Source organism: Physeter macrocephalus, chromosome 19, assembly GCF_002837175.3.
Source record: "Physeter macrocephalus isolate SW-GA chromosome 19, ASM283717v5, whole genome shotgun sequence".
Classification (NCBI taxonomy): Eukaryota; Metazoa; Chordata; class Mammalia; order Artiodactyla; family Physeteridae; genus Physeter; species Physeter macrocephalus.
Window position 1 is genome coordinate 13,726,300 of NC_041232.1, and position 19,436 is coordinate 13,745,735.

Consider the following 19,436-nt stretch of genomic DNA (forward strand, 5'->3'; position numbering starts at 1 on the left):
TTACAGAAGCCCCTTTATCTGGAAAGGAAACTAACCCCATTACTAATTGTAGCCAAAATCCCTTACGCTGGAGCCTCAGGGGTAAATGTCCCCTGACCCAGGACCACTTGGGCCAGGAAAGCCGAGGACCCACAGCAGAGAGAACCTCAGATCCTTGCTGCCAAAGTGAATTCGCATCGATGTGGTTTTCTGTCCACTGTCGGCTACAAATCACACTGACCGGTTCTGCTGTCTTATCCATCTCTGCTCACTTCCTCTCTGTTTCTGTCTCCTTCCAGGTCTGTTTCTCCCACTCACAATGCCTTTCTGTCTCTGTATCAATTCCGGGTCTTTATTTTCTCTCTCCCCCTCTTGATTCAGGCTTCCTTCGTCTCTCTGAGTCTATTTCTCTCTGTCCCCCCCTGAGTCTCTCCTGTGTCTACCTTCTCTCTCCCCGTGTTTCTCTGTGTGCCCCAGTATCCTTCTGTCTCGTGTTTCTCCCTCCATCCTTCCACCTCCGAGCCGGTCTCCGTCTCTCTTTTCTGTGTGTTTCTCTCCCGATGTCTCTCCGTCCATCTCTGCCCTTCCGCCTGGCTCTCTCTCCTGTGTGGGTTTGTGTCTCCGCATCTCCCTGCGCCCCCGCCCCGCCCCCCGAGCCTCCCCGCCCCGCCGCTGGGCCTGGGTATCGTCACTCAGCGGCCCTGCCTGATGCAGCGCGGGCCCCTTTGTTCGCAGCTCGCTCCTCCTACACTCCCCCCACCCCCGCATCGTCCTCCAGGCCCTGCTTTCCCTTCCTCCTTCCCAGGCCCGACAAGCTGGGCCATCTCTCCAGCCCGCGATGTGGAGAAATGCGCAGCCGCGCCGCGAGCGCCAGGGCACAACGAGGCTGAGGCTGAACGTCAGAGCTGGACCACCGCGACGACACCTCGGCTGGGGCCATTAAGGAAACACCCCACCACTACTCCCCCCACCCCACTATCCCTCCCCCATGCGGCGCAGGGGGGTTGGGAAGGGCTGCTTCCAGGCCCTCAGAGGCGGGACCCCCATCCCTGACCCCATCCCTGACTCTGAGTGGCCTTGGCCAAGTAGTGCCCCTCTCTGGGTCTGTAAAATAATGCCCAAGGCCCCCTCTGACTCTTACTGGAGGCACAGTGGTTTTACCCACCGTCATCTGCCCCATGCCTCCAGCCCCCAGTGGGGTGCCTGGTCCCCCCGTGTGGTTGGTACATTGAACCTGCATCCCAGGAACCTCCAACCAGCTGGGCCCTCAGGCTGCCTTCCTCTGCTGCCCTGGGCACTGGCTCCCACCTCGCACACTTTATCCTCCCATTTCCTGGAGCAGAATAGGAAAGCCTGAGATTTCTGTAATTTCTCCACTGCCCCAGGGAGTCCCTAGGAATGGAGACACCTCTATAAATCAGCCCTAGAGCATCCATCAGCACATCTGTGGAGCTGTTGATCCCAGCGTTAAGGGATACCCCTCGCTGCAGGAACAATCCACTTCCTGGGACTGTTCTGTGTCCCAGGTGTCTTTGGGCGTCTGTGATCATGTCAAGGATGGCCCAGCTCGGTGTCAGATTTAGGGCAGGGAGATGGGAGTTTTCTTCTGTCTGTCACATTGCCTGATCCCTCAACCTCTTCTCTCTGCCCTCTATTTTTATCTGTCTTTCTCTGTCTCTGGGCCACTTACTGGCTGGGCACCTTGAGCAAGTGTCTTCACCTCTCTGACTCTCAATGTTATACTGTAAATTGCACCACAGCCGGCTTACAGTGCTGCTAGAAAAAGTGTAGCCCTTAAATAATAGCGCTGATAAGAATAATAGGAAGAAGGAGGAGGAGGAGGAAGAGGAGGAAAAGGAGGAGGAGGGTGGGCTGAGCAGGGGTATACCATGTCTATGTGAACCTAAAACCGGTATTCACATAAGTCAGTCTGGTTCGATATATATACAGGCAGTAGCACACAGAGCTTCTTGGTCTTAGAGACCCCCAGGCCAAGCCTAATTACTCTAGCCAAGACCTTCACCCTCCAGCCCCCACTCCTTGGGCTCAGTGGCCCCAGGAACAGGAGGCCTCAGAGGAATCAGAGATGGGGTTATAACCCACTTCTCATGTAGAAGCCCAGAGAGTCCATCGTTGGGCTGGAACCAAGAAGCCTTTGGGGTGCCTGCCAAAGAAAGGGCACTTCTTCAGCGATCCAGGGAGCTTCCACTGCCACCCACCCTCCAGAAGTCTGGGAAGCCTGATTTCAGAGAACCCTGGGATTGGAAACTCATTCTACTTGGCTCTGAATCTGCTTTTTGGTTGTGACCTAATGAGCATCTAAGAACATTACGATCACCGATGATTTAGCAATTAAACCATCTAACCCCTGTACCACCATGATTTTGCAGTTGGAGTAACCGAGGCCCTGAGAGGTTGAGCAACTTGCACAAAGTCACAGAGTTAAGTTGAGGACAAGAGGGAAACCCAGGTCTGTCTCCGGTGCTCTCACGCCCCTCCCTTGCTTCCTCCCCCAGGGCTGCTGTCAGCACCCTGGCCTGGGAGGGAGCCAGTAAGCCCCAGACCGTGGGGTTCCACCTTTGTTTGCCCTCCTGACTTGATACGGGGCTGAAGGTCATGCTCCACCCCCTCACCAGGCCTGTTTCCCCATATGGAGGGTGGCTGGACCGACTGTCCTGAGATCCTCTCATTCTGTTTTGAGGTTTGAATCAGAGAAAGTCAGAACCTGCTTCCACCGAAATGCGCCAGATTTACACAAAGTGAGCACCCCCCCCCGCCCCCCGCCAACAGCCTCCTCCCTCCTGGAGCTCTGAAGTCATGACTTTACTGGCTCTGTGACTCTGAACAAATGGCTTAACCTCTCTGTGCCTTTTAAAGGGAATAGTTGAAAGTCCCTACCCACAGGGCTAGTCACGTAAGAAAAGAACCATTTATTATGGAGAGCAGAGTAAGTGCTCAATAAAGGATGTCTGCTCTCCTTATTTTTACTCTGATTATCAACCGCTAATCTGTTTCCCCCACCTTCAGTGTCAAGACCTCCCCCTCCACTTCTGCCCTCAGTCTTCTCCATCACCCTCTCCGTCCTTGGACTACAAAGAGGTAGGGTGAGAGACCGAGGGTGGACAGCCCACAGCTTGTAGACTGGTGCCCCTGGCTAGCCACCCAGAGCCAAGGCTATATACCCTAGTGGTGGCTGCCTTTGAAGCCACCATCTTATGTAACCCCCTTGTCCCATCCCCATCTTCCTGTTCGTCCCCAGACCTTCGGGAGGAAAATGCAGCCCAGGGTCAGTAAGCCTGGGATTTCTTCCACGTGGCTCAGGAGGGAGCTGGGAAAGGCTCTCCCAGAGGCATGACACTGGTGGTTAGGAGTGCCTCCCCGAGTTCAAATCCTGCCTCCAGCGCTTCCTCACTGTGTGACTTTGGGCCGCGACAACATCTCTGTGCCTTGACTTTACTGTCAATGTGTTAAGTACCTAATTCATAGAGTCACTGTGAGAAACACTTGTGAGAGATAAACAAGCAAATGGCTTAGAGCGGTGCCTGACACCTAGCAGGTGGCTTAACAAAGGAAGGGCACTTGTTAGAGAAGTAGTTAATAATGTTATGTTAAACCCTAAGTATTGACCTTTATTCTTCTGAAGAGGGTTCCTTCAAAATAGGATTTGAATCCCAAAAGAGTGGCTGGGAAACTGACCTCAGCCTCAGTTTTCCTCATCTGTAAAGTGGGGATAACACCTCCTTGCCAGGAAACCAGCTGAAAATTGAACCAGGCGATCAACGTAGAGAAGGTGCAAGTTTACGTCACCTCTGCCCTAATCCCTGTGCGTCTCCACTATCCTCATTCCCAAAACTTGGAATATGGATTAGGGAATGTTTACACCCACACACCTCATCGCGTAATCCTTAAGAAGAGGGACCACGGGGGCAGCTATTCGAATGTTTCCCCTCCCTTCCCCCAGTTCGTCCTTCCAAACGGTCTGAAGGCGTCTGCTGAAGGGCTCCACTCCACCGGAACTCTCTGGGTAACTGCCTCCGCCTGCCCTCGCGGGTGTAGACCGAGATTTGCGGGGACGGGAGAGAGGAAGAATGTTTGTGCAGCCTTCAAACGACTTGGCAGGCTGCAAGAGGGGAAAGGCCGCTCCGGGGAGAGTTCACATTGAAATTACACGGCGGGAAGAACGTGCAGATCAGCTCTGAAGCTCATAAAAGAGAGCGAGGTGACTGAGAAGAACAAACACGCCTCCAGAAGGAAAATGTAAAAGTTCGTAAAACGCGCTCTTCAAAGCCTGACCGGGAGGGGGTGGGGGGCGCGAGGGAGGGGGTGGGCCGTGGCCGCCGGGCAAGGTCGCTGCCCTCTGGGCTGTTACGAGCGGGGGTGGGGGGGCTCTAGGAGGGGGAAATGGGCCCAACCGAGGAGGTCGGCGCTCCTCTGGTCCCCTCCTTCGACGAGCTTGGCCAGCTGGAAACGAGAGGGCGTGGGCAGTGTGGTCCCAGCGCGAACCCACGCAGGGCCTGGGGTCTTGGGGAGGAGCACCCCCGCCCCCTCAGCTGGATGTCGAGGACGAGGACATAATAGAAGCTCGGTCCTGAAAGGCAGGCAGGGGCCAGAGCACTCACTCGCTCACTGGATAGTCACTGGAGCTCGGGGCATTGTTTGGACTTTACTCAAAGAACACTTGGGACACAACATTGTAATTCAACTATACTTAATAAAGAAAAAGAACACTTGGAAAGCCTATTGAACCCTCCGGAGTCAAGACAGCCCACCTTCAAACCCCTCCTCCCGCTCCCCATCCTTCCATCCTCGCCCTTTCCTTCCACCCGGGAGAAGGCCAAGGTCGACTCCTAAGCCCAGGCGGTGCGCCCTGCCCTGCGCTCTGCGCTCCTGGGCTGGGTCCCCGCCGACGCGCCCCGGCTCCCCCGGTCAGCCTCCTGTGCAATTCATTCGCCCCTACAGACACCCGGGTCACTCGCCGGTTAATTCCCGGACGCTTTAACGAAAAGCCTGGAAGTTAACCTCACGCCCCGCTCGCACTGCCCGATGGCGCGGCAAGTGGAGGATTCTCGGAAAAGATGAAGCGCCGCAGCTCCCGAATCCCGGCAGCCCCTGGCCGGCGGGTGCCGAGCTGACGAGAGAGGAACTTTCTATAACCACTTACTGGAGCACAAAGCCGGAAATAGGTCCTGATGCGGGACCCTGTAGCTTCCTACGTGCTTCTACGGCTTCCAGCCTCGGTGGAACCTCAGTAATCTCCAACATGGGGAAATTGAGGCTCGGAGAGGTTAGGGTGCCCCCAAGACAGGCTGCCTGGACGAGACGGGGTCGGGCCGAACCCAGGGTTTACACGTTTTAAATCCCGGTTGGGCGCGTTCTGAGACGCCCTCCTGACCTCTCTGAACTGGGTCAGCCCAGGGGTACATCCGCGGAGGGATTCGGCCTTTGACCTCCCGATGCCCTGCCGGGGAGAGGTCTGGTGTATTTCCCTGGTCGTCATCCTCCCCGGCCTGGGGGGGCCAGTTTCCCCGCTCCTCTCCTCCCCCTCCTATCCCTCCCACCCCCCACTGAGCTTCCTACAATTTAGTGTCCAAAGCCTCCCCTCTAGCAAGGGAATTCAAATTTGCCTCCTCACTCCAAAGCCTGTGCCTGTATTCTTTCTATCAGTGGTTCTGGAACCTTAGTGAGTATCACAGTCCCCTGGAGGGCTTGTTAAAACCAGATTGCCAGGGCCCACCCCCAGAGCTCCAGAGGTCTGCGGTAAGGCCGGAGAACGTGCATTTCTGACAGGTTTTGGGGTGCTGCTGGCCCCGGAATACATTTTGAGAACGACTGCAGTATATGCTGCGGTGATGCTGAATTCCTCTGTTCATAACATCTCACTACTGTGCGTCCTCCCAGACTAAAGCCCCTTAAAGTCAAGGAAGCCAGTCTTCTTCGTATATTCCCAGCACTTGCCACAAGGCTCTGCAGACAAGTGCCCACAAATATTGGGGCTTAATCATGATTGCTGAAGATGCCGTTTACAGAGGTTTAGTGCGTGCCCGCTGCTTTTCTGGGCGCCTCAAGAGTAGCAGTTTAGGGCTTCCCTGGTGGCGCAGTGGTTGCGCGTCCGCCTGCCGATGCAGGGGAACCGGGTTCGCGCCCCGGTCCGGGAGGATCCCACATGCCGCGGAGCGGCTGGGCCCGTGAGCCATGGCCGCTGAGCCTGCGCGTCCGGAGCCTGTGCTCCGCGACGGGAGGGGCCACAACAGAGGGAGGCCCGCATACCACAAAAAAAAAAAAAAAAAAAAGAGTAGCAGTTTATTTAACACGAGCAACGACGCAGGAAGGTAAGACACGATCTCCATTTTACTGATGCAAAAACGGAGCCACAGAATGGGGGTGCCAGGCACTGAGATGGAGAGAAAGGAGACTCAGGGCAAGTCTTCTTCGTGGAAGCCAGGGTCTCCCGAGAATCAACAATCTCTGTCTTCCTCTCTGCTAACCCCGGGAAACCGGCTTAAAGGGATGGTTGGGGAAGGACAGGCTCTCCTGGCAGGTGATGGTAAAAAATAGGCAGCATCACCATCAAGGGAAGACCTGGGCCTCCAGAGCTGTCACAGCCTAGAATGTGTGCCCCTCACACCCCTAACACCTGCCTGTGGTGTTTTGGCCAATCCATCCACGTACCTGAGGCTGGGAGAGACCCAGTGCCGGAAACACCATACTTTCTGCACTGGAGTCCCCCCATCCCCCCCTCAGCCAACCTTTCCGAAGGCTCCAGAATCAGAGCTTCGGGGTCTCAGATTCCGGTGGGTTCCACAGGGTAGGGTCCAGAGAGATACCTGTCCAGCCAGTGGAGGACGGGTGAAGAATCTAGGCCTTCTAGGCACAGCCATAGCCTCACCTGGAAGAAAACTGTCACCCATCTGACACAGGGTCAGGGAAGAGCCGAGGGCACCCCTATCTTACAGCCTGCAAGTAGTTGTGGCGCCCAAGCTCCTGTGTTCAAACTGTATTTTGTCCCCAAGTTCTACACACAGCTCGGTGTTCCTGGGCCACATCGTAAAAAGATTTACAAGATGGTGTTAAACTGGCAGTAAAAACAATTAACTTTAATGGCACCTTGGGTGAATGTCTGGGTGGGACTGAGGGAGGGCCCATGCTTCCTCCTTTCCTGACTGGGAAGCCAGGTGAGAGAGAGGACAGGCTTGCTGTCAGGCAGCCCTTTGGGTTCAAAGGTTCAAAGTTAAAGCAAAAAGAGGGGGCTTCCCTAGTGGCGCAGTGGTTAAGGATCCACCTGCCAATGCAGGGGACACGGGTTTGAGCCCTGGCCCGGGAAGATCCCACATGCTGAGGAGCAACTAAGCCCATGCGCCACAACTACTGAGCCTGCGCTCTAGAGCCCGTGAGCCACAACTACTGAGCCCCCGTGCGCCACAACTACTGATGTCCATGCGCCTAGAGCCCGTGAGCCACAACTACTGAGCCACCCGTGTGCCACAACCACTGAAGTCCATGCGCCTGGAGCCTGTGCTCTGCAACAAGAGAAGCCACCGCAATGAGAAGCCCGCGCACCGCAACAAAGAGCAGCTCCCGCTCCCCGCAACTAGAGAAAGCCCGCACACAGCAACGAAGACCCAACGCAGCCAAAAATAAATAAATAAAATAAATAAATTTATTTTTTAAAAAATCAAAAAGAGGACTGGACTAGAGGGCCGGAGGAGAAGAGTTCACGTCCCACTTGACAGCCCCCAGCTGAGTGATCCTGCACACACCCCTTAACCACTCTGACACTCAGTCTTCTCATCTATTAAATGGGAATTTGTTGAATGGAAATGTGTGAAAAACCTTTGCAAATGGGAATTTGTAAAAAAATAAATAAGTAAATACAAGTCTCCTTCTCGGGGTTGTAAGGATTGCAAATGAGATTTATTTGGAAAGGCGTCCCATATGCCTGACATTTGGATATATTTATTAAACCTATATGTGAGTGTCCATGCGTAATAAATGTTAGTTTCTGGAGGACCCAGGCTCCCCGGGCATAAAATGAAGGGGAAAGACCAGGCTACTGCAGAGGCCAGAGCCCCCTGGTTCAAAATCCCAACTTAACCAGCATCACTTACATGTAGGTTTCCTGCTAAAATTGACCTGCTTGTCCAGCCAGTGACCTCGGAAGCGACCCCGTGCTCAGGCAGGCTGCAGCCGCAGGCTTTGAAACTGACCTGGATTTCTAGAAAGCTGCCAAGGAAATGAGAGTGGCTAGGGGGCGGGAGGGGGGGGGCTGGGGGGAGGGTTTCTGCCTCCCATGTGCCCTGCTCCAGTCCGGAAAGCTCTAATTCTGCAGGTCTCCCTGGCCTGCAGACAATTAACTGTCCATTTCAGAGAGACCTCTGTGTCTGTGTGTGGCCCCCTCCTCCAACGAGGACCAGGGAGACATGCCTCAGCAGAGGGTCGGCGCAGGGAAGGAAATCACCCAATGGCCTGTTTCTCTGCTTTGGGAAATCAGTGGGGAAATGCAAGAGGGAGGTTAGGCTCATCCTCCATCCTCCTCTCCCAGGGGCCAGCTCTACATGCTGCAGAAGAGGCTGGCCCTGCCTGAGACCTGCATCCCTCTCTAGGACCTCCTCAGGCCCCATCCATGAGGGCCCTGGCTCTGCCCCTCTCTGGGTCAGCCACCTAAGGTCTCATCACCAGACTCATTTGCTCTGGAATGAAACCACTGTCATCAGTCTCAAGGAAGCCAACTGACATCAGAGTGTGCACCCTGCCTTCTTCACCTCTGGGTGCCTAGTTCCATTTATTTTGCACCCCTCTCCCCCAGCAGACATATTTCCCCCTGTTTATTTCAGGCAGTGTTTTTAAAAAAAAAAGTTAAAAAGTTGGAATGATGGGGACTTCCTCGGCGGTCCGGTGGTTAGGACTCTGTGCTTTCACTGCCGAGGGCTTGGGTTCAATCCCTGGTTGGGAAACTAAGATCCTGCAAGCCACACGGCACAGTCAAAAAAAAAAAAAAAAGGTGGAGTGATGATCCAGAGTTAGGTGGTGTGATGGTTAATTTTATGTGTCAACTTAACAGGCTAAGGGATGCCCAGAGAGCTGATAAAACATTTCTTCTGGGTGTGTGTATGAGGGTGTTTCTGGAAGAGCTTAACATTTGAATCGGTAGATGGGGTAAAGCAGTTGGCCCTTACCAGTGTGAGTGGGCTTCCTTGAATCCACTGAGAGCCTGAATAGAACAAAAAGGTGGAGAAAGGGCAAATTTGCTCTTTGTTTGAACTGGGACGTCTATCTTCTACTGTCCTTGGGCATTGATACTGCTGGTTCTTGGGCCTTTGGACTGGGACTGGGGCTTACATCATTGGCCCCCTGATTCTCAGACCTTTGGACTTGGACTGAATTACACCCCCATCGTTCCTGATCTCCATTGAATTGGGTTTTATTTCTTGCTGCCCAAAATAAAACTTATAATGGATACACCTTTTCTATCTCACAGAGTAATCTTGATTGGGTTATCCTTAGGGTGGCCTCTTCAATAAACATCCTTTGGCAGAGTTGGTGGGAGTGGGGGATGTCTTTCCTCCAGAAATGCCCTAGTTCTATGTCCCCATTGGGTATCCAGGTTTGATTTTTAGGCCTGGATTCTATTCCAGCAAACGATGCAGGCTACTCTAAGGCTAGGTCATAAAAGACCATTCAACTCCCATTTGATTCTCTTGTTCTAGGTGTTCAATCTCAAGATAGTCTTACTTGGAACCCAGTCTCCCTGATGTGGGAAACCCCGTCGCCATGATGTGGGAAACCCCAAGCTGCAGGAAGATGCCATGTGGAGCTGTTCCAATCGACTGTCCCAGCTCAGTCCAGCCTTTGAGTCATCCAGCCCCAGTGCCAGACACATAAGCGAAGCAGCCTTAGGTGTTTCCAGGCCCCTAGATGTTCAAATTACTCCTAGCCATTCAGGTCTTCCAAGCTGAGGCCTCAGACATCACGGAGCAGACATAGGCTATCCCTACTGTGCCCTTTGTGTCCAAATTCCTGACCCACAGAATTTGTGAGTATAATAAAGCAGTTGTCTTTAGACCACTAAATTTGGGGTGGTTGGTTATGGAGCAACAGAAAACCATGTAAATGTACAATGCCCTTCACCAGTCTGAGCCTCAGTTTTCCCATCTGCAAAATGTGGATATGAACACCTTCCAAAGGTGATCCTGGGAGTGAATGCGCTCATATAAATAGCAGATGACCAGGCACGTATGCCTATTGGACTTAAGAGGTTAGAACTGTTCAGCTCAGACAGAAGCTGGGAGCATAGGGGGGGCACCGTGAGATTCTCAAGACCCAGATTACCTGCTCCCTTTCACCATACCCAGAAAAAACCAAATCAGTGTTTCAGCTAGCTCTCACATCCAAAAAGAAGCCCACAAAATATACATACCCTGCCACCATCAACTCCCCTTTCCATGCCAATCAAAGAATTAATTTCCAGAAAGCAAGACTGCCAACAGCAGAAATAAATCACAACTGGCCAGGAGATGAACATTTTCCAAAGAGAAACAATTTAGCAAAAATCTCCGCCCCCCCCCCAACCCTCTCCAAACCAATAACAATTCGATTATTCAGCCGCCACTATAAATGATGAAGCAGCCACATGGCATCCCTGAGTGAGGAGGAGGAAAGGAGATGAAGACCAGCCACAGGGACATACTGAGAAACACAAAAAAGAAGCCAAGGGAGGTAACCCTCCCCAGGACCGGGGGAAGGACTAACAGCTGTCATCCTCATGGTCATTGGCATAACACTTTGTTACATGAGGCTCTTACATCCATTATTGCATTTGACCCTCTGAGAAAGCTTAAGAGGTTGACTGAGGTAATGTAATCCATCCCCGTTGAACAGATACAGGACATGGCGCTCAGAAAAGCATTCAGCTGTGATAGAAAGAGCGCCCAATTTGGAGGGAGAAGAAGTTGATTGGTTCACTTACTCCACGACTGTTTTCAAAGCCTATTAGGTAGTGGGCACAAGACCAGGTTCCGGGGCTACATCAATGAAAACAATAAACCAAAATGCCCATGGAGCTTAGATTTTGATATGAAGAGAACTATAATTAAAAAAATAAAAATAGGGCTTCCCTGGTGGCGCAGTGGTTGAGGGCCCGCCTGCCGATGCAGGGGACACGGGTTCGTGCCCCCGTCCGGGAAGATCCCACATGCCGTGGAGCCTGTGCTCCGCAACGGGAGAGGCCACAACAGTGAGAGGCCCGCGTAACGAAAAAAATAAAAAATAAAAATAAATAAAAATAAAAATAAACAGGGAATTCCCTGGCTGTCCAGCAGTTAGGACTCAGCGCTTCCACTGCAGTGGGCAGGGGTTTGATCCCTGGTCGGGGAACTAAGATCCTGCATGCCTCAGGGTGCAGCCAAAAATAAATAAATAAACATAAACACAATAAGTAAGGGCATTAAATGCTCTTAAAAGGCAACAAGGGCTATGATAAAAACAAGTAGAAGGTAAGAAGAATGGGGAGGAAGAGGACTGCAGTTTTGCATGGGGTGGGTAACAAAGGCCTCAGTGAGAAGGGAGCACATGAGCAAAGGCTTGCAAGATAGGAGGGAATGAGTCTCACAACAGTTTGGGGAAAGAGCACTGCTGGGGAAGGAAATAGCCAGGTCAAAGGGCAGAGGTGGGAGCATGCCAGCAGGTTCTAGGACCAGCAAGGACATCAGTGTAGCAGAAGCAAGGAGGTCAGAGAGGTAAGAAGGGGCCCAATCAGGCCAATGTGAGGACTTTGGTGTTTACTGTAAATGAGATGGGAGCCATGGGAGGCTTTAGAGCAGAGGAGGGACCTGACCTGACACAGGCTTTAGGAGGATCCCTCCAGCTATTGTTGAGAACAACCTATAGCAGGCAGACTAGCTAAGAGGTTACTGTGGCAACCCGGGTGAAGATGATAGTGGCTTAAACCTCAGTGGCAAAGGTAGATGTGAGAAGAAGGGGTGGGGGACTTCCCTGGCGGTCCAGTGGTTAAGAGTCCATGCTTCCCTGCAGGGGGCATGGGTTCGATCCCTGGTGGGGGAACTAAGATCCCACATGCCGCACAGCCAAAAAAAGAGAAGGAGGAGGAGGAGAAGGAGAGGAGGAGGAGAAGAGGAAGTAGTTAGTTGGACTAAGAACGTATTTTTGAAGATAGGTCTAATAGGACCTCTGCCTGCTATGTCCCAGCATCTAGAACAGTGTCTGGCACCTGGTAGATGTTCAATAAATAGTTGTGGGGCTTCCCTGGCGGCGCAGTGGTTGAGAGTCCACCTGCCGATGCAGGGGACGCGGGTTCGTGCCCCGGTCCGGGAAGATCCCACATGCCGCGGAGCGGCTGGGCCAGCGAGCCATGGCCGCTGAGCCTGTGCATCTGGAGCCTGTGCAACGGGAGAGGCCACAGCAGTGAGAGGCCCACGTACCGCAAAAAAATAAATAAATAAAATAAAAAATAAATAGTTGTGGAATGAATAAATTGGGCTGTTGGAGAAGGTTTCTTAAAGGAGATGAGCTCAAAAGCTGAGGTTTAAAGGATGAGTAAGACACAAATAAAGAAAAGGGACAGGGGATCTAGGAAGAAGGCGGCCCCAGTGATTCTTGCCTCCTGGTATTCAGACCATGTAGAGTCTCCTCCCATATCAGATAGGGCCAACCTGAACAGCAAATAGGATATGCAGAAAGGATGGAGTGCATCTTCCAAGGGTAGGTCATAAAAGACATTGTAGCTTCTGCTTCGCTCCCTCTTGAATCTCTCACCCAGGAGGAAGCTGGCCTGTTGTCATAAAGACACACAAGCAGCCCATAGAGAGTCCTCAGAGGGAAACCGAGGCCTCCAGCCAACAGCCAGTACCAATTTATCATTTGTGTGAATGAGCCATCTTGCAATTGCACCCTATGGCCCCAGTCAAGCCTTCTAATGACTGCAGCTCCAGCCAACATCATAACTACAACTTCATGAGATCTTGAGCCAGATCTATCGGGCTAAGCCATGTCCAGATTACTGACCCAGCCTTAAGTTTGGGGAAATTTATTACACAGCAGTAGCTAACTGATACAATGCCCATATCTGAGGGGAGAAAAAAGACCAGGATGGCTTTACCTTTATGTATGTGGAAAAGAGAAGCAGGAGATAAGGACCAAGGACTTAGCAAAGACCAAATTGTGGAAAGCCTTGCTGGGCACACGGAGGGGTTTAAATTGTACTTTAATTGTACCTGGGAAGTTATGGGAGAAATTTTTTGTAGGGGAATAACATGACCTAGATTTACACTCTCAAGATCCCTGTGGCTGGTATTCTGAGAATTGAGAGGAGAGAAGCACAAGGAGAAACCAGGAAACCACAAGGAAGCCAATTCCATCACTTACTAGGTGAGTCACCTTGAGCAAGTTTATCTCTACACCTTAGTCTCCTCATCTGTTAAATGGGTGTCATGGTCCGTAGACTTACTAGCAAAGATTATGAGATGATATATGACGGGTGCTTCCAAGGGTGCCTGCTTGCAATACATGTTCTGCAAATCTCAATTCATCTCTGCCCCCTGCCCCTCCTGTAAAAACAAATTCCCTCAGGTACCCCCAAACCATAGAATTTGTGTTCTAGTCCTAGGAACTGACAGACTACAGAACAATCAACAAGCTCAGCCATCACTGCCACACTGGGTGCCTTCTGAGTGCCCGGCACCGTGCCAACCTCTCTCCCTGCGCTGTCTCATCCATCCTCCCCGTCATGCTCTGAGGCCAGTAATTACTATCACGGCATTAACTTCAGAGCCTCTGTGCTCTCAGATTCCTATGATGTCACATCACAAAGCAGGTCTCAGCTGTCACTTCCGGTCCCCTAGCAAAGAGGCCGCAGAGACTGTAAGCGCTGGAGGAAATCCTGGTCTTGATACGGAATTCTGCCCCTTGAGTGGACACTGGAAAAAGAAGATCCTGCCTCAGTGACCCATCTGAGCTGGAGCTCATCACCTCCTCACTCTGATGTCCCCAGCTGGACTTATCTGTCCTGCCAAAGGCAGTGAAGAGTGGGGAAAAGCGGAGCACCTAGAACAGTCCACATGGGTCCAAAGCCCAGCTTTGCCACTTGCTAGCATGTGTGACTCGAGGGAGGTTGTGCAATCTCTCAATGCCTCATTCTCCCCATCTGGAAAATGGGGGTAATGGCTGCACCCCCTTTTTAGGGCAGACCTAAGGAAGAAGTTATTTGTATTTGCAAGATGTTTGGACCTGACAGCCGCTACTCTGCTGATAAGCTGGCCCAGCCTCCCGTTTGCCTCCCTTCCCCCAGCCCATTGTAGATAGTCAGTAAAGGGTTTACCCCAGCCCAGCAGGACCTGGGCTTCCATCCTGGTCCTGCCATTTCCTAGGTGGGTGGCCTTGGGCAAGTTCAATCCCTAAGCCTCTGTTTCTTGATCGGCACAGAAGGCATGGAAATACCCACCCCACAAAGCTCTGTGAAAGTTAGAAACCGAATATATCAAGAGCTCATCACAGTGCACAGCACATGGAAAGTATCCGATGATATATGAATTCCACCATTTTTTATTTTGTGCTTCTCCAACTCGGTGAAAGAGTATCCACTTTAGGGCCTCTCTGTTGTTTTCTCTGATACACATTGTCTGTCTTCCGTGATGGAAGCAGAAGAGGAGGAGGAGGAGATAAAGGAGAAGAAAAAGAACAACCAATCCCTGTGTGCCTAATAGGCGTCTGGCATTGTTCTAAGTGCTATACATGGACATTCTATTCGATTCTCATTATAATCCCCCATTTTACAGATGGTAAGACTGAGACCCAGAGAGGTCACAGGACATCCTCCAAGTCACACAGCTGGGAAATAATAAAATCAACAGATTAAGCAAATAAACACTACCTTTAAAATAAGACTCCCATTAAAGGGGGACTGGAGAGTGGCTGGAAGACACACACGCTCCAAATTCCTCTCCAAGTGCGACAGCGACACACTTGAGCCTATCTGGGTGCTGACAGGTGGAGAGAGTGTTTTGTGCAGGGCTTGGTGAGCGTGCAGCGGTTCCAGGAAATTCCCAGCGCATCTACTAAAAGGCACCCAAGAGTCCCCTTTCTTTGAGGAAAACAGTCTCAAGGTCACTGGATGTGTTTGTCTCAATCGGAGGGTCAAAGAGAACAGGGGTGGGGTCAAGTCTGTGCTGCTTATGCTCTACCCCCTGCCCCTCCACACACACAGATCCACACTCCATCTTCTCTGCTCTGCCCGGTACCCAGGGAGTGACCCCTGCAGATACATCACCAGCTCCTTGCCCTCTCACTTTTGGTTACGCTCAGCTCTGGGCAGCACTGGCAGCAGCTAGGAGGGAGAGTGGATTAAGAGGTCCTATTGGGGTGTCTATTCCCTGCCCCTCCCTGAAAGTGACCCGCTGTGACTGGGGCTCACGCTGGAAAGCACAGCTCCATGTTCCAGCCCTCGCTGGCTCTATACACCTCCGCCTGGTCCCTGCAACCCTAAGGGGGGTGACAGCTCCCACTCTTGCTGGCCCCAGAGAACTTTAACATCCTTTGTTGGTTTTCTTAACCCTGCTCACCACCACCACCACCCCCTGCCATAAATAGCCCTTGTATCGAACTCCTCCTGGTTGAATTGTCTGGAATGAATTCTGTTTCCTATGAGGACCTTGCCTAATCTAAAGTCAGGGGTGGAACTAATCAGAAGAGAGATCCTGGTTTCTAATTGTCTCTCCAAAACCCATCGCAGGTGAAGGTAAAGTAGAAGAAGTCAAAAGATCTTTCATGGCCTCAGACACGGCCTCTCTCCAGCTCACTTCAGACAAGCTCAGGCCAGTGTAAAGAACGGACTAAATCTGGCTGCTGTATCCAGAAGGACCTTAGATCAAATCTTGCCTCTATCACAGCCTGGCTATGAGGCCTTGGACATGCCACTTAACTTCCCTGAGCCTCAATTTGCTCATCTGTACAATGGGAATAATATCCACCTCATAGGATTGTTGAATGGACAGGATAGCAAATGGAAAAGCAAATCACATAGTACCTAGTACCATCATAGGTGCTCAGTAAATTCCTGGTCTCCTTCTCATCTCCTTTCTCTAACTTCCCTCTTCCTTTACCTAAATTCCTCTCCTTGACCCAATCAGTAAGGAGGCATGGAAAAAAAAAAACAAACCATCATCACATCAACACCTTAGGATTGCGTCATGGCTCATGAAGAACTTCCAGGGCTGCTGTTTCATTCCTTCAGGCAAGTTGAAACTCTTAAGAGGTGAAAGGACGCAGCTGACGAGTGTCTCCAGCCCACTGGCTCAAGAGCATGCTCGAAGACATCAGCAGTTAGATCAAAAAGCCAGAAAAATCAGGATTTCTAGAACCCAGAAAAACCTCAATCACCCACTCTGATCAGTTACTCATTGCTCTGAAGTAAACCACCCCAAATGTAAAGGCTTCAAAGGATCACGGCATATTATTTCTGGTGGGTGGGCTGGGGGGAGAAGAGTCTGAGGGGTGACGTTCCCCAAGAGGGAACCTCACCATACCTCCTTCATACCTCTGGAGCTTGGCAGCAACAGCCAAAGGCTGAGAGCTGTCTCCTTCACACGTGTTCTCAAAAGTCAGGAGTCCAGTTGTAACTTCTTCCCCTGGCACCTGGACCACCACACGGTGAGAATAGAACTCTTTGAAGGCCCACCCTCAGATGCATGTGGCATCATGTTTACCACATCCTATTGGTCAAAGCAAGTCACAGGATCAGCCCAGGTCCAGGTGGAGTGGGAGGAGCGGCAAAAACAGCGCAAAGGACTGTGGGAGGAATTTTTGTGGACGTCCTTGAAATCCACCAATCCATCTTCCGGTCCTCCGACAAAGCTGGCATCCCAGCTTTGCTGTCCCTCACTGGTAGCTTCAGTTCACTGGAAAGTCTCATCTCAAATTTATGCACCTCTGAAGGCCGTGAGGAATTCATCACTATGACTCATATGGGCAACGTGGCAGGTCAGCCTACAGTCTAAGCTCAATCCACCCTCATCATCACACGACAAACCCGGTGCTTCTCCGTAACTCAGGGGGAGGTTAAACTTCCAGGCAAACAGGCCTTTGAGTCAGGAACCATATAGTTCTCTCCACTTGTAGATGAGGAAACTGCAGCCCGGAGAGGTGGAGTGACTTCCTTCAGATGACACAGAGAAAAAGAGAAATTGAACCCAGGCCAGCTCCGGTGTCTAATCTCTTTCTCTCCTCCCTTTAAGCACTTGAGAGGCAGGAAATCACAGTTCTAACTCGGCTCCTCCCATGGGGAGGGAACCTCACCTTCCTCCATCTGGCTGGTGAAGTTGGTCCTCACCTCCCCACACCTTTCTCCCAGGTGTGCTGTGAGCACTAATGAAGAGCCTACAGAACCTCGCATGAGATATAATTACAGAGAATTATCATCCACGGTCTTCTGGGAAGGATTTTGTCATGCAGTAGGTAAATAAATTATATCCTGTGGTTCTCCCTTCCCACGGGCTGATTAACTCTTCCAGAGAACGTTCCCCAGCGGTTGAGGTGATGGAGCCCCTTTGCCAGCCCAGCTTCCCACAGTTTGGGGCTCGCTTCTGTCTCCGAAGACACGCTGGGCGGCTCTCAGCCTAGAAACACATCTCCTCTCCGATCTGATTCTTCCCAAGGTGAATCCAAAGCCCTTATTGGAAGCCCACGTGGGTCCCTCCAGCTCCAGCCCCAGGTGAGCAGGGTTCTAAGAGTTAACCATCCTCTGCAGAATTCCTGGGTAAATACCATCCAGGCTGCCAGATTTATTGCCTTTTAATGTCTCCCGTGTGGTTCCATTAGCCCTTCCTTCTGATACCTCTATCTTTTCCATCTGACTTCTCTCCACCCATACTCCATAACCCCAGGTTATGGATTTTCCCATTAACTCCTGCACTGAGGTCTGGGCATAAAAAAATCAATGGGCTCCCCCACTTACCCACACCCCTCCCCCCCAACCCCGGCATCCAAATATTTACTTAGATCCTCCTTATCTTTTCCTGAGCATCTCACTGCTTCTCTCATTTTCTCCCACAGCTGCCAATCTCTCCTCTCCCGCTTCTGAGAACTTCTCAGGAGAGCCATGACCGCTCGTTAAATTGACCTCTAACTAGACTGAGTCATCAGCCCCTGCCCTGAACCCCTTCTTTTTGTTTGTTTCAGTTTAGCCAATGCATGCCCTGAGCTACTGTCCCTAACCTAGTTCCCACCGGTTCCACGGCCGGCCACTGACCTCCGTTATGTAAAACCTTCCGTGATTTGCCTTCACTGGAGAACACCACCCTAACTGCTAAGCCCAGAGTTCCACAGGCTGCTGCAGGATTGTCTAATGGCACTAACCTGTCACTTCCTCCCCCTGTGACCTTGGGTAAGTTACTTGACCTCTCTGTGCTTTAGTTTCCTTATCTGTAAAACAGGTGGATAACAGTACCAACTTCCTTGATGGTGGAGGCGGGTGAGGCTAGGATTAGACTTGTGCTATGCGTCCAGTGTTTGACACAGCACAGGGCAAGTCCTCGACTTATCTTAAGGCTCAGTAAATATTAATCCTCATTATTCGCCAACCAGCCAGGCACTCACGCCCTCACCCTTCCTGGTTCGTACCATCAAACAATTTGCCGTCCTCTAAACACTTTCATGCCCCTATCCACCTTTCTGTGTGCTATTCCCTCCGTCTTGAATATATCACTTCACCTCCAATCTGACCTGGAGAATTCAGCTCACTTATATGGTCCAGTTCAAAAGTGTCCTCCAAGCAAAGCATTCCTCAATGACCCCAGAGTTCATCATTCCCTCCTTCAAATCTCCACAGCTTTTCATGTTCTGACACTAGAATCTTCAAGACTCAGCCCAAGGATCACTCACTCTAGAAGTCTTCCCTGGCACTGTGTAGCAGACTCCAAGGGCCTGGCATGTACTTGAATGAATGAATGGTGAATGCAACCAACTCAATCTTATTTTCAGTCACCTTTGTTAATGTGCTGTTATGTACATATTTTTCTTTATTTGTTTCATGTCTTTATTCTTTCCTTCTATACTGGTCTTTTAGGCCATTAAGCTGTTTGTCTTAGACTTAAAATATTTTTAACCTGGAGAAACTGTGTTCAACCCCTTCGTTCATTGATTCTTTCAACAAAATGTACTGAGTGTCTACTACATGCCTGGAAAGGCTCTGTGCTAGGAACTGGGGATGCAATGTGAATCAAACAAAAGGGTTCCTGAGTTCACAGCGCCTTAGGGAGGAAGACAGATAATGATTGAATCATCCCATAAAGGTACAACTCTGGTAAGTGCCATGAAGGGTATAGAATAGAGGGTTTATACCTAACCTGCAGGGTCAGAAAAGGCTTCTCAAGAGAAGTGAGCTTTGAGCTGAGATCTGAAGGATGAGTAGGAGTTACTCAGGCGATGAGGGGAACACCCAGAGCCTGTGGAAG